Source organism: Pteronotus mesoamericanus, unplaced genomic scaffold (genome assembly GCF_021234165.1).
Source record: "Pteronotus mesoamericanus isolate MK-2021 breed Mesoamerican mustached bat unplaced genomic scaffold, CSHL_Meso_final contig_57, whole genome shotgun sequence".
Classification (NCBI taxonomy): Eukaryota; Metazoa; Chordata; class Mammalia; order Chiroptera; family Mormoopidae; genus Pteronotus; species Pteronotus mesoamericanus.
Window position 1 is genome coordinate 873,635 of NW_026555203.1, and position 13,987 is coordinate 887,621.

At 40.5% G+C, this 13,987-nt stretch overlaps 2 pseudogenes; both read left to right on the plus strand.

Moving 5' to 3' along the window:
• The first annotated feature begins 7,082 nt into the window (after window positions 1-7,082).
• On the plus strand, window positions 7,083-8,143 carry LOC129076158 (arginase-2, mitochondrial-like; annotated as a pseudogene).
• An 881-nt stretch (window positions 8,144-9,024) lies between these two features.
• On the plus strand, window positions 9,025-9,794 carry LOC129076159 (peptidyl-tRNA hydrolase 2, mitochondrial-like; annotated as a pseudogene).
• Window positions 9,795-13,987: the final 4,193 nt, after the last annotated feature.

Below are 13,987 nucleotides of genomic sequence, written 5' to 3' on the forward strand. Positions count from 1 at the left end.
GACCGGCCATGCAGAGGATCCAAAGAGGGAAAGAAAGAGGGGTGCAAAGGCCCTTTGGAGACAGTCTGCCCTAGGCAGGCAGAAGAGAAACATCAGGTCTGGATGTTTTGCCTCAAAGGCCTGTGCTTTCTTAGGAGAGCTAAACAATGTCCACACATATCACTATAATTCAGAAGGGCCGGTGTAGAGTGTGGCGGGGGCAGATACAAAAAAGAAGGCTTTCTAGAGATGTTGATGGGGGCCATGCTGTAAGGAAAGTTGTTGATTAGTCTTCAGGGAGTGTTCCTTGCTATTCTGACAGTAAATAAAAACCCTTTTCAACTTGTTGTTGCCTTGTATCCTTTCCCCTAGCTCACATTGACCCTGATGACAGGTCTACAAAAGTAAAGGACTTTGCTACTTCTGTTGACTGACAGAGGGAGTGGAGTAGGGAAGAGCACATTTCCCTAAGGAAATATGTCATCATGGATAGTTTAAGACTGAGGGAACATAAAGGAGGGATGGTGGTTGGAAAGTCGGAGCAGTGTTTGGAAAGGAGAAGCTTAGGTGTGGCATTTCAACACAGAAAGGACCTGGGCAGCCTTGAGGTAGTGGCATCTTGACTGAAAATGCCTAGGTACAGAGGACCCATGGGAAAGTAAGGAGGGAATCAAGAGGCTCACAAGGGTAGGGGGTCAGGATGCCCCAAAATATTATGAAAGAAAAACATAATCAAAATTGCCATTGAAGTCTATCTTGGATTTAAAAAAAAAAATCTTGATGTCAGAAGTGCAACACAGATTACACTTGCTGTAGTTGGTGTAAACTTCATCTTGAGAACATTTAGGAAGTTCCAAATGAGGCTGGAAACTCTAGGCATCATTATTAGTATCCAGAAATGGTGTTAATCATACACGTGTGCAGAATGCAGATTTTCCTACCAATATTCATATAATTAATGATTGCTCTACTCATGATCCATGTAACAGAATAAAATCCTTCCCTTTAGGACAAACTTTTAATAGCCTTTGGGGGAAAATGAAGATGACAGCTGTGTGCTCGTTCTATACAACTCAGAATGGTATGTCGTCCATCCCCAAAATAGTAATTACAAACTTTTAGCAGAAAATTCATTTCAACTAACCAAATCTGGAACAAATGCCAAATATAGCACGTGGCTCTAGTTACCACTGCCATATTCTCTTTCCCCTTCTTAAAAAAAAAAAATCTGTGGTGCCATCACTGTTCTCTTCTGAAAAATTCTTATGGTAAACTCACTTTCTTCTGTTGTGAAAGAGAAACCTTTCAATACACACCCCACCCCCTAATTGGCCCTGCTCTTGGGGCCAGAAGCACATAACATGCTATATTGGAAGGATTACAGGGCCTTGCTGTTTCTCTTTGCAATTACATTAATTCCCAAAAATCATCCTTTGGCTTCTTTGACCTTCTCAGAAAAGAAATTGAAAATATGTGAAGAGGGCAGGAACACATATATAACCTATTGTCTCATACTTTCCTTATTACCTCAAGCCCATATTCCTCACAAAGTGAAGCTTTTGCAGAATTCCTAAAGGAGGGCCTTAAGCCCTGAAAGGGTTTTTAAATACTTAAAAGTTTGACTACTTTGAGTCATCCTGGAAAAGGATGACCAAGGTGCCAGATGTGAAGTAAAGCAAGAGGGTGGAGGCTGGGAGCCCAAGGTGAGGGGTGGGATGGGTGGAAGTTCTGAGGCATAGGGTCACACACCTGTGACTGACTAGGGACTGAGCCTCCTGGGAGTGGGGACAGCAGTGTCACTGGAAAGGCACTCGGTCCACAGTGGGACTGCTTTGTGCTGGCCTGCAGCATGTGGACTCTTGACACAACATGAGTCCAGGAAAAAAAAGTCAAAATTTCCAGTCAAGATGGAGGCATAGGTAGACATGCTTTGCCACCTTGCACAACCACAAGAAGGATCAAAACTAACCTCAAAACAAAAAAACACCCAAAACTGCTAGAAAAACAAACTGTGTGGAAGTCTGACAACTAAAGGTTTAAAGAAGACACATTAATCCAAATGGGTAGGAGGGACAGAGATGGGGAGCTGGGAAGAAGAAGACATGGTGTGGGGGCAACAAGGTGGTAGCGGTGAGGTGGCGGTGGCGGCAGCTGGTGGAATGGGCAGTCTCACATTCACATGTAGTGGATAAAAATTGGGAGGGATACCTTGGAAGCGAGCGATCTCAGCTCCAGGCCAGAATATGCAGCCCAGGATTCCAGTGCCAGAAAAATAAAGCCTTATGACTTCAGGCTGTAAAAACCAGTGGGGGTTGGAGTGGTGGAAAAAAATTCTGGTCTCTTAGGAGAATCCATTTAAAGGGCCTGTGCAGTCCTAGAATGTATGCAAACCCACCCACTCTGGCAACCAACACTAGGGCAATAGCTAGAGGGGCACTAGTCACATATGGGCAGTGGGTGAAGTGACTGGAAATGGGGTGAGTACCAGGCAAGCCTCCAGCAGCCAGGTAGTGTCATTGTGCCTTCTCCAATACTTCCCTCCCCACACACAGAGCCACAAAGCAGTGAAGTGGGTTGCCCCACCCAGGAAAATACCAAAGGCTCTGTCCCATAAACCGAACAGGTGCACTAAGACAGGGAGTCAAAGCAGCTCTACCTAATACACAGAAAGAAACACAGGGAGGCTGCCAAATTGAAGAGACAAAGAAATATGCTACAAATGAAAGAACAGAACAAAACCTCAGAAAAAGAACTAAATGAAACAGAGATACAGAATCTATCAGATGCAGAATTCAAACCACTGGTGATAGGATGCTCAGAGAACTCATTGAGTACAGCAAAAGTATAAGGGAAGAAATGAAGGCTATACTAAGTGAAATTTTGAAAAATTCACAGGGAACCAACAGTGAAGGGAAGGAAGCCAGGGTTCAAATCAATTATTTGGAACATAAAGAATAAATAAACATTCAACTAGAACAGAATGAATAAACAAGAATTCAAAAAAATGAGGAGAGGCTTAGGAACCTCCAGGACAACTTTAAATGTTACAACATCCGAATAATAGGGGTGCCAGAAGGAGAAGAGGAAGAGCAAGAAATTGAAAAGTGATTTGAAAAAATAATGAAAGAAAGCTTTTCAAATTCAGTGAAGGAAATAGACATGCAAGTCCAGGAAGCACATGGAGTCCCAAACAAGTTGGACCCAAAGAGGACCACACCAAGACACACCTTAATGAAATGCCAAAGGTTAAAGATAAAGAATCTTAAAAGCAGCAAGAGAAAAGCAGAGAGTTACCTACAATGGAGTTCCCATAATCAGCTGATTTCTCAAAAGACATTTTGCAGAGAAGAAGAGACTGGCAAGAAGTATTCAAAGTGATGAAAAGCAAGGGCCTACAACCTAGATTACTCTATCCAACAAAACTATCATTTAGAATGGAAGGGCAGATAAAATACTTCCCAGACAAGGTAAAGCTAAAGGAGTTCATCATCACCAAGCTCTTATTATATGAAATGTTAAAGGGACTTATGTAAGAAAAAGAAGATCAAAACTATGAACACTAAAATGGCAACAAACTCACAACTATTCAACAACTGAATATAAATAAAAAGCAAAAACAAAAACAAACTAAGCAAACAACTAGAACAGGAAGAGAATCTTAGATATGGAAATCATTTGAAGGGTTATCAGGTGGGAGGCAGAAGAGGGATAATGGGGAAAAAGATGCAGGGATTAAGAGGCATAATTGGTAGGTACAAAATAGACAGGGGGAGGTTAAGAATTGTATAGGAAATGGAGAAGCCAAAGAACTTACATGCACAAGCCCAGGCTGGTTGTGGCTCAGTGGATTGAGTGCTGGCCTGTTAACCAAAGGGTTACTGGTTTAATTCCCAGTCAAGGCACATGCCTGGCTGTGGGCCAGGACCCCAGTAGGAGCCGTATGAGAGGCAACCACACATTGATGTTTCTCTCTTTCTCCTTCCTTTCCCTTCTCTAAAAATAAATAAATAAAATCTTTAGGGAAAAAAAAAGAACTTACATGTACGAACTAAGGGGTCATGAACTAAGGAGGGTGGATTGTTGGAGGGGTGGGGGATATCTGTAGAAGGGGACAAAGAAGGAAAAATTGGAACAGCTGTAATAGCATAATCAATAAAATATACTTTAAAAAGTCAAAACATAAAAGTAAAAAATAAATCTCTCATGTGTGACATTAAAATAAAATAAAATACTTAAAAGGTCACAGAAATAGGATTTACCAAATGTTCAAAAATAATTATGATGACTCACAATTGTGAATAAACAGTTTTCTGTCTTTATTACGTAGTTATTTTTAAACTCTTTCTCCATGAATCATACAAAATAACTGATTCAACATAAATTGTCATCTTCATAACTATTTCTGAGGGAGAGAAACTCTATTTTTAAAAATGCAACCAACATTTTATTTTTTAATTATATTTTATTGATTGTGCTATTACAGTTGGCCTGATTGTTCCCTCTTTGCCTCCACCTCCCCCTCCACCCAGCACCCCCATTCCTTCAAGCAATCCCCTGACCATTGTTCATGTCCATGCACCCTGAGTATAAGTTCTTTGGCTACTCCATTTCCTATCCTCTACTGTACATCCCCATGGCTATTCTGTAACTACCTATTTGCACTTCTTAATCCCCTCACCTCTTCACCATTCCTCCACATCCCCTCTCATCTGGCGACCATCAAAATGTTCTGCATATCCATGATTCTGTCTCTGCTCTTCTTGTTTGCTTAGTTTGTTTTTTAGATTCAATTGTTGGTAGATATGCATTTATTGCCATTTTATTGTTCATAGTATTGATCTTTTTTTAAATACATCTCTTTAACATTTCATATGATAATGATTTGGTGATGATGAACTCTATTAGTTTTTTCTTGTCTAGGAGGCTCTTTATTTGTACTTAAATTCTAAATGGTATCTTTGCTGGGTAGAGCAATCTTGACTGCGGGTCCCTACTTTCCATGACTTAGAATATTTCTTGCCAATCCCTTCAAGTCAGCAAAGTTTCTTTTGAAAAATCCTCTCACAGTCTTATGGGAACTCCCCTGTAGGTAACTAACTGCTTTTCTCTTGCTGCTTTTAAGGTTCTCTCTTTATCTTTAACCTTGGCATTTAAATTATGATGTGTCTTGGGCTCGGCCTCTTTGCATACATCTTGTTTGGGACTTCCTGTGCTGCCTGGACTTTCATGTCTATTCCCTTCACCAAATTAGGGAAGTTTTCTTTCATTATTCTTTCAAATAGATTTCTAATTTCTTGCTCTTCCTCTTCTCCTTCTGGCACCCCTGTGATGCAAATGTTGGACCTTTTGAAGTTGTCCCAGAGGTTGCTTATACTGTCCTCATTTTTTTGGATTCTTTTTTTCCCTTGTTGTTCTGACTGGTTGTTTTTGTTTGTTTGTTTGTTTCCTTATATTTCAAATCATTGATTTTATTCTCAGCTTCATCCACTCCACTGATGTTTCCCTGTAAATTGTTCTTTATTTCAATTAGTGTATCTTTCATTTTTGACTGGATGTTTTTTATGCTATTGAGGGTCTCAGTAAGTTCCTTGAGCATCCTTATAACCAGTGTTTTGAACTTTGCATTAGATAGATTGCTTATCACATTTTGCTTAGCTCTTTTTCTGGAGTTTCGATCTGTTCTTTCATTTGGGCCATGTTTTTTGTCTCCTCGTTTTGGCAGCCTCCCTGTGTTTGTTTCTATGTATTTGGTAGAGCTGCTATGACTCCCTGTCTTGGTAGTGTGGCCTAATGTAGTAAGTGTCCTATAGGGTTCAGTGGCACAGCTTCCCCTATCACCCAAGCTGGGTACTTGAGGTTCACCCTTCATGTGGGCTGAGTACACCCTCTTCTTGTAGTTGAGCCTTGGTTGCTGTTGGCAGATCAATGAGAGGGATTTACCCAGGCCAGTCAGCTGCAAGGACTGGCTGTGATCACTGGCCACCAACCTCTACCCTCAGTAGAGGACCAACTGTGCAGGGCAGTGGAGGATCAACTGTGCAAGACGATCAATGGTGCAGGTGGTACTCTAACATGGTCTGTAGCTGGCCCTGGTGTTTCCTGGGTGGTGTAGGCCAAGGTCAGCCCTCACCTGTTTTGTCTGTGGCCACCGTGCCTGAGCTATAAAGCAATCTGAGATGGTTGCTCCTTGTGCTGGGTTTGGAGATTCCCAGGCAAAAGCCAAGCTGTGAATATAGTCTGGCTGCTGCTACTGCCAGGCCTGGGGCTCACTGAGGCCAGCTGTTGCTTGTTTGATAGGACTCAGGAAATTGTGAGGCATGAGACAAGACCAGCCATTCATATGGAAAAGCAGCTTAGGTGTGCCCATAAGTTGGGTGGGGTGGAGTCTCTGGGGATCTCAAAGGTGGATCATCACACAGTGTTAGCTAGGTTGATAGAGTCTCAGCTATGGCACCAGTCTGAAGGATCTGTGGGAGGAGGGCCCAGAGAAGGGACAATGGCCTCTGCTCACCTTGATACCAGCTACTTCATTTTTCCTTGTATACCACTGGTATCTTTCAAGCTGCTAGCCCAGTGCTGGAGCTCAGAGGGAGTGAGTCTAAGTAGGTGAGTCCGTGTGTGGGTGCTCTAAGAGGAACTGCCTGGGGCTCCAGAAATTTCTTCCAATGACTCAGTCGCTGCTTGTTTTTATAGCCAGAATTTATGGGGACTTACCTTCCTGGCACTAGGACCCTGGGCTGGGAGCCCTGGTATAGGGCTGGGACTCCTCACTCCTGAAATATCCTTCCTGAATTTTTATCCACCACACATGGATGAGGGACCACCCCATTCCACATCTGTGTTCCTCTTACCAGTGTGGATGGATGTGGTTTCTTTAATTCCGTAGTTATCAGACTTCCATTAAACTTGATTTCTGACAGTTCTGAGTGATGGTTGTTCTATATTTTAGTTGTAAGTTTGATGTGATTGTGCGAAGAGGTGAGCCATGTCTGCTTATGCCACCATCTTGACCAGAAGTTGGCAATAAATATTTTAATTGAAAAATCTGACTTATGAGCCCCACTGAGCAGCCTGTCACTTGGCAACATCCTGCGCTACCCACAATGTCCCTAAACAGCAGCCTCTCATGTCTCCGGACGCAAGTGCACTTCATCCTGAAAAAGTCTGTGCACTCTGTGACTATGATTGGAGCCCCATTCTCACAGGGGCAGAAAAAAAAAGGAGTTGAGTATGGTCCTGCTGCTATAAGGGAAGCTGGCTTGATGAAAAGGCTCTCCAATTTGGGCTGCCACCTAAAAGACTTTGGAGATTTGAGTTTCACTCCAGCCCCCAAAGATGATCTCTACAACAACCTGATAGTGAATCCTCGCTCAGTGGGCCTTGCCAACCAGGAACTGGCTAAGGTAGTTAGCAGAGCAGTGTCGGGTGGCTACAGCTGTGTCACAGTGGAAGGAGACCACAGCCTGGCAATTGGTACCATTAGTGGCCATGCCCAGCACTGCCCAGATCTTTGTGTGATCTGAGTTGATGCCCATGCTGACGTCAGTACACCCCTCACCACTTCATCTGGATGTCTCCATGGGTGGCCAGTTTCATTTCTCCTCAGAGAACTACAGGACAAGGTACCATAGCTCCCAGGGTTTTTCTGGATCACACCTTGTATTTCTTCCCCAAGTATTCTCTATATTGGTTTAAGAGATGTGGACCCTCCTGAACATTTTATTTTAAAGAATTATGATATCCAGTATTTTTCCATGAAAGACATAGATAGACTTGGTATACAGAAGGTCATGGAACAGACATTCAATCTGCTGATTGCCAAAAGACAAAGGCCAATCCATCTGAGTTTTGATATTGATGCATTTGACCCCGTGGTAGCTCCAGCCACAGGAACCCCTGTTGTAGGGGTCTGACCTATCGAGATGGCATGCATATTACTGAGGAAATACACAATACAGGGCTGCTGTCAGCACTGGATCTTGTTGAAGTGAATTCTCAGTTGGCTGCTTCAGAGGAAGAAGCCAAGGCTACAACTGGCCTGGCAGTGGATGTGATTGCTTCAAGTTTTGGTCAGACAAGGGAAGGAGGGCACAATGTCTATGACCAACTGCCTATTCCCAGCTCACCACATGAGTCAGAAAATGAAGAACGTGTGAGAATTTAGAAAATACTGCATGCTGACACACATTTGTCACAATGGGCACTCCAGAGTTGTGAGGTGTTTGAGGGGACAGATACTATGTGGTCATCTGGGTCAATACTGCCTTAATGAGAATATTTGCATATTCTCACAACTGTAAAGCTTCCTTTCCTTCTCCATTTTGGTGACCGATAATTATACTGTAAATGTATTTGATTTTTTGCAGTTCACAGGGTATATGTTGAAGTATTATTTAAATTTAAAGAAGTAATAAACAGCATTTATTACCATGTTAAAAAAAGAAAAAGAGAAAAATCTATTTTTTGTGCAGTAAAATAAATGACACAATAATGAAATAATATATTCCTCAAATGCAAATTATATCATTATTTAACATTATTATTTTAAATTTTGATGCAATTTTAATCCATAGTAAAGCTCTAAATTATCATGGTAAAATGGCAAGTCCTTCTACATTATTCTATTCACTCAGGATTAGAGCAACACTGTATCTTAGTTTTTGAAATTGGAACTAAATTTTTAAAAAAGAGAGACAAATTGATGATAGAGTCTATGAATTCTCTATCCAAACTGGTTTCTATTCAAAGTGAGGTGAGGAACATTGAACAGTTTCACAGGCATTAACACCACATACAATTCCTTTTGAAACAAAGAAATATTTTAGTAAAAGAATGTTATCTCTAGACTCAGTTCCTTCTGTTCTCATCACTCCAATGAATATAAAGCATCTGGTTGTACTGACACTCATACTCTCAAGACACAATGTTCTGGATTGAGTGAAAGTCATTCAGCACGTATGGAGCTGTAATGAGGATAGAAGCTTGTTTGTTACACAGAAGTGAAAAACCTAAAGACACGAGTGAGGTGGAGAAGAGGTTCTCTAGATGCTCTCCAAATTCTTTGCTGTGGAATATTTTGTTCAAGCTGGTGCACTCAGCTTGGCTTCTAGAGTAGCTTGTGGCATTTGCCTGGGCTGGGACATCTGTACGCTTTGGGACAATCCTCAAAAGCTCAGTGAATGAGACATACCTAGAGACTGGAACTGAAGCAAGCATCTTAGGAAAAAGTGGGGAGTACAAAATGACTCTTGTGGTTTGAAATGACTTAAAGATGGGAAAAGGGAAAGCGGCTGTACTTGTTCTCATGCTGCTGTTTCTGCCTACAAGCAAATACAAAAGAGAAATCCTGAATTTGTCAAACAATGGGAATACTGTAGCCCCCAAACCACATCAATACTGTGGTCAAAGTCCCTGATGAAGAAATTCTGAGTGCATGATTGGCCCATGCAAAGATTCTGGGACTGACTGTAAGTTTTATTAGTTTGAAGATTTTATTTATTTTCAGAGAGAGGGGAGGGAGAAAGATAGGGAGAGAAACATCAATGTGTGAAGAGAAACATCAATTGGTTGCCTCTTGCATACTCCCAGCTGGGGACTTGGCCCACAACAAAGGCACATGCCCTGACCAGGAATCGAACTGGTGACATTTTGGTTCACAAGCCAGTACTTAGCCACACCAGCCAGGGCTGACTATAAATTTAATCCAAGATGCTGGACATACTCAGATTGCACCAGGCTCTCAAACTGTCCTAGGAATTGGGTCAAAACCAGCAGACTTAATTGAGAAAGTCACTGATCACCTAAAACTTTACTAGGTGGAATTTTGTATGATTATTGTCCCCTCCCCTCAAGTGTTTGAAACTGTGAAATTCTAACCATAAAAGCTGAACTTCTCCCCCCTCAAAAAAGGAACAGTACTGAAATGTTATTGCTACTGAAGTCCTCCCCATATCACATGTTTCTTCTACAATGACAGTTGGCATTTGTAAGGGCATCCATCAGGTTGTATTATAATATAAATTATATGCCTGTTTCCAATTAGACTGTAAATTTCCTGAGGACAAGAATGTGCTTTTTTGTTATGCTTAGTATTATCTAACCCAGTGCCTCAAATATTACTATGATGATAAAGGTAATCATGGTAATAAGTCTTACTGAACATTTACTATGTACTAGGTTCTATTTTCTAAGCACTTTATGTGATTAACACAATTAATCTTTACAATGACCATATCTGGAAGGTACTATTTATCCCCATTTTACAAATGAGGAAACTGAGGTACCAACAGGTTAAATAATTAGTCCAAGACTATACAGCTAAGGTAGAGGCAGGGCCAGGATTTGAATGCAGCCATCCACCTCCAGCTTTCAATTCTAAAATGTATGCTTTTGCTCCTAGAGTATGTGTTTAATAATTTTCAAGACAGATATTTATTTGTTTGTTTGATTCTTCTCTAAACACATATTGGAACTTAAACATATAAATGAATGCAGTCTTTCAAAGATATTGCCCTGAGAAGCTTCTATTGCTCAAAACATTTTGTAATTCCTTCTTTGGAGTTGTTTTCAGAGCCAGTTTATGAATCACAGAAGAAAAGTAGTCAATATACTTTAATAACAGCTCATTTTAAAATAAAGACAGAGTTACTAAGTTTTATGAATACCTTATTTGCCCAACATGTTTTTGAATACCATCTGTTCCTCAAAAAATCACATTCTCCATTAAAAGAACAATGTGTTATCACTGAAGGTGGTCCAAAAATATGATGAAGAGATTTTTTTTTCAATAAACTAACAAATCAACTTACTGAGCACATGCTTGGCCTCAGGGATACAAAATCACATGGCATCCCTTCCTTCAGAGGGTATTTAGCCAGGTAAGGGAGACAGACAACCCAGTGTGACAAGTTCTTTGATAGATGTAAGCCCAGGATGCCCAGGGATCCCAGAAGAGGAACATCATACCCAAGGTAAAACTAATTTTAGTTCCCAAAGACAAGTGCTTGCCACACCAATAGAAAAAGGGCACGGACTCTCAAGGTGGCTACACTAACTGGGAGATTATGTTTTTGAATGGGTACATTCTCTCAGGTTTACTTTTAGAAGAAAACTAATCATATTATTTTATGTTTACATGTGGTGCTCAAGTTGATTTTGCCTTTAAATGAAACCTGGGAACATTTGCCCACAATAGTTTAAAAGTTTAATTTTAAGTATGTTTGATTATTGATTGCTTCTGTTATTGAACCATTTACAATTCTTTTGTTTCCCTGAAAATTTTTGCTGATGAAAGAAACAGAAAACAAGTCAATATACTAAGGAGGTCATTGTTATCCCAATCTACCCATACATAGTGGGTACATGATGACTGTTAAATAAAGGAAGGAGTAAATCCTTAATACTGATTCTCTGTAATATAATCAACAAAATAGTTTGTTTCCTTTACTTCCTGTGAGCCAAGGGAGAGAATAACCCACACATGGAGAGAAATGGCTGCTCCAGCAGATGCTTGTGCTTTTCTCCATGTATCAATTTGGAGGACAGTAATTTTGAACCATGAGCAGTAGGAAGTATGGTGATCCAAGAAGGGGTTGCTCTGTTTTTATGGCTTATCTCCCCTTAAAAACCAAACAACCCTTGCATCACAGCAAACTGCTTTCTGAGAGTGAAAAAAGTGCTTGGGAAGTGTATATTGTCCAACATGGGTGGGATCAATGCTTAGATATGATAAGAGATGGTAGAAAGTGTTTATACCTTACCTGTATGCTGAGACAAGAGCTTGAAGGCTCTTTGTAACCCTCATTCCTAGGGATCCTGACCCTAACCCTGTAAAATTGTTATAGAGATTAAGAAATAGGGCATATAACAGGGAATCTTAAATGGGATTTTGGAGAGACCTCCAGCATGGGATGTTACCTGGGAAGAACAGGACTTTTTAGAATTTAAGAGTGAAATGATCTTGGGTAGGAGGAAATACTGGTGTATTGAGTGAAGGAAACATCTGGTGGGCAAAGGGCACCAAAGACAAACCGGATCTGCTTCATAAGTCTGTCTAGAGCTGGGCTCAGTGAGCCTACAGAGTAAGGAGCAAGAGACAGTAGGAAGGAAAAGATACCTTCCTGCCTCTTTATATTTACTCATTTAACACATGAAGTGTTTAAAGAACTTTGCTAGGGAGCTAAAGGAGCTACAAAAAAGAAAAGCAATATAGTTTCTGCCCTCAATCAGTTTATATTGACAAGTGATTCTGAGGCTGTGCAAAAGTTATTTCTCATTTCTAAGACATGGAACAGTGAAAGAAATAGGAAAATGTCCTTCTACATACCTACCACACATCTCCTCTAGCACTACCATCTCTAAGGGCAGAAGGTGAGATTAGTTTTCTCTAGAGAGTTCCCTTACAGTCTTTTAACTCTACTACTTTTGAGAGGCTGCAGAATCATCGTTTTCAAGCACTAGTCTCAGAATCCTTTCATTCTAGAGTCAGCTCCAAGGACTGGGGGACATGTGATGAAAACTTCCCCAAATCTTGTTATCAATAGGACCTAAAAGGTTATTAATTCCATCTACCCTTAATTATCCCAGACTTATGAAAATCTATAGGTGTGGATTTTATAAAGATGCAGGAATATTCTTTCAAAAGATTTCCCTATGTGTTTCTAGTACATAAAAAAATAAATTTATACTCACGTTTTCAATGACTTACTGTGATAGTTAATTTCATGTGCCAGCTTAACTGGGCCAAGGGGTACTCAGATTAAATGTTATCTAAGTGTGTGTGAACCTGCTTCAAGATGAAATTAGTATTTGAATCAGTGGACTCAGTATAGTAGATAGCTGCCCCACACGCCCCCCTCCCCACAATGTGGGTGAGCAACATCTAATCCATTGAGGGACTGAATGGAACACAAAGGCAGAAGGGGGAATTTTCCCCTTTTGCTTCATGCCTGCCTGCATGAGCTGGGACACTGACCTTTTTCTGCCCTTGGACTGGAATTATACCACCACCTCTCCTGGGCCTCCCATTTGCTAACTGCAGATTGTGGGACTTCTCAGCCTCCATAATCATGTGAGCCAATTCTTCATAATAAATCAATCATTCTCTCTATATGTAAATACATAAGTAGATATAAATATAGATATATCTATATCTATATATCTATATTTATATGTAATATATAGATATATATAGTGAAACCTTGAACTTGATTTGTTCCAGAAAACTGTTTGAGAAATGATTTGTTCAAAACTTAATCTCCTTTGTTTGTCACTTGAAAGACACGTGACTGATCATACAGGTATCAGCATCAAAAGATTTTTGGGCCAAGAATCGTGATCTGAAGTTTTGTTAGACAACTAAGACATTTTTTTCCATGAACAACTTGGTTGAGAACCAAAACATTTGAGAACCGAGGCTTGACTCTGTGTTTGTGCATGTGCGTATACATATATACCAGTATACACACACACACACACACACACACACACACACACACATCTGTTTCTCTGGAGAACACTGACTAATACACTTATCTATTATATACAGTGTTATTTAAACTTTTTTTAGTAGTTGAATTGTTTTTTTTCAAACAAATTTCAGAGAATACTTACACAAAATACAAAACAGAGCAACTCTGATTGAGGTAGGGTGAGAGCCAAAGCTTTGACTTCTCAGCTCTCTTTCATCCATTCTCTAAGGAGACCCATGAAACACCTGATTCATTTTACAAAAGACAGTTTAACAACCACCAATGTTAAAAAGATTTGCATAAAAAAAGATTTGTATAAATAATTGATTTATCAGATTAGCAGAAAACAAAGGACCTAAAAACACCCTGCTTCTCTGAGTAACATTTAAGAGTATTTACATGAGGCCGTGGCTGGTGTGGCTCAGTGGATTGAGCACCAGCCTGCAAACCAAAGGGTCACCAGTTGGATTCCCAGTCAGGGCACATGTTTGGGTTGCAGGCCAGGTCCCCATTAGGGTGCACACGAGAAGCAACCACAC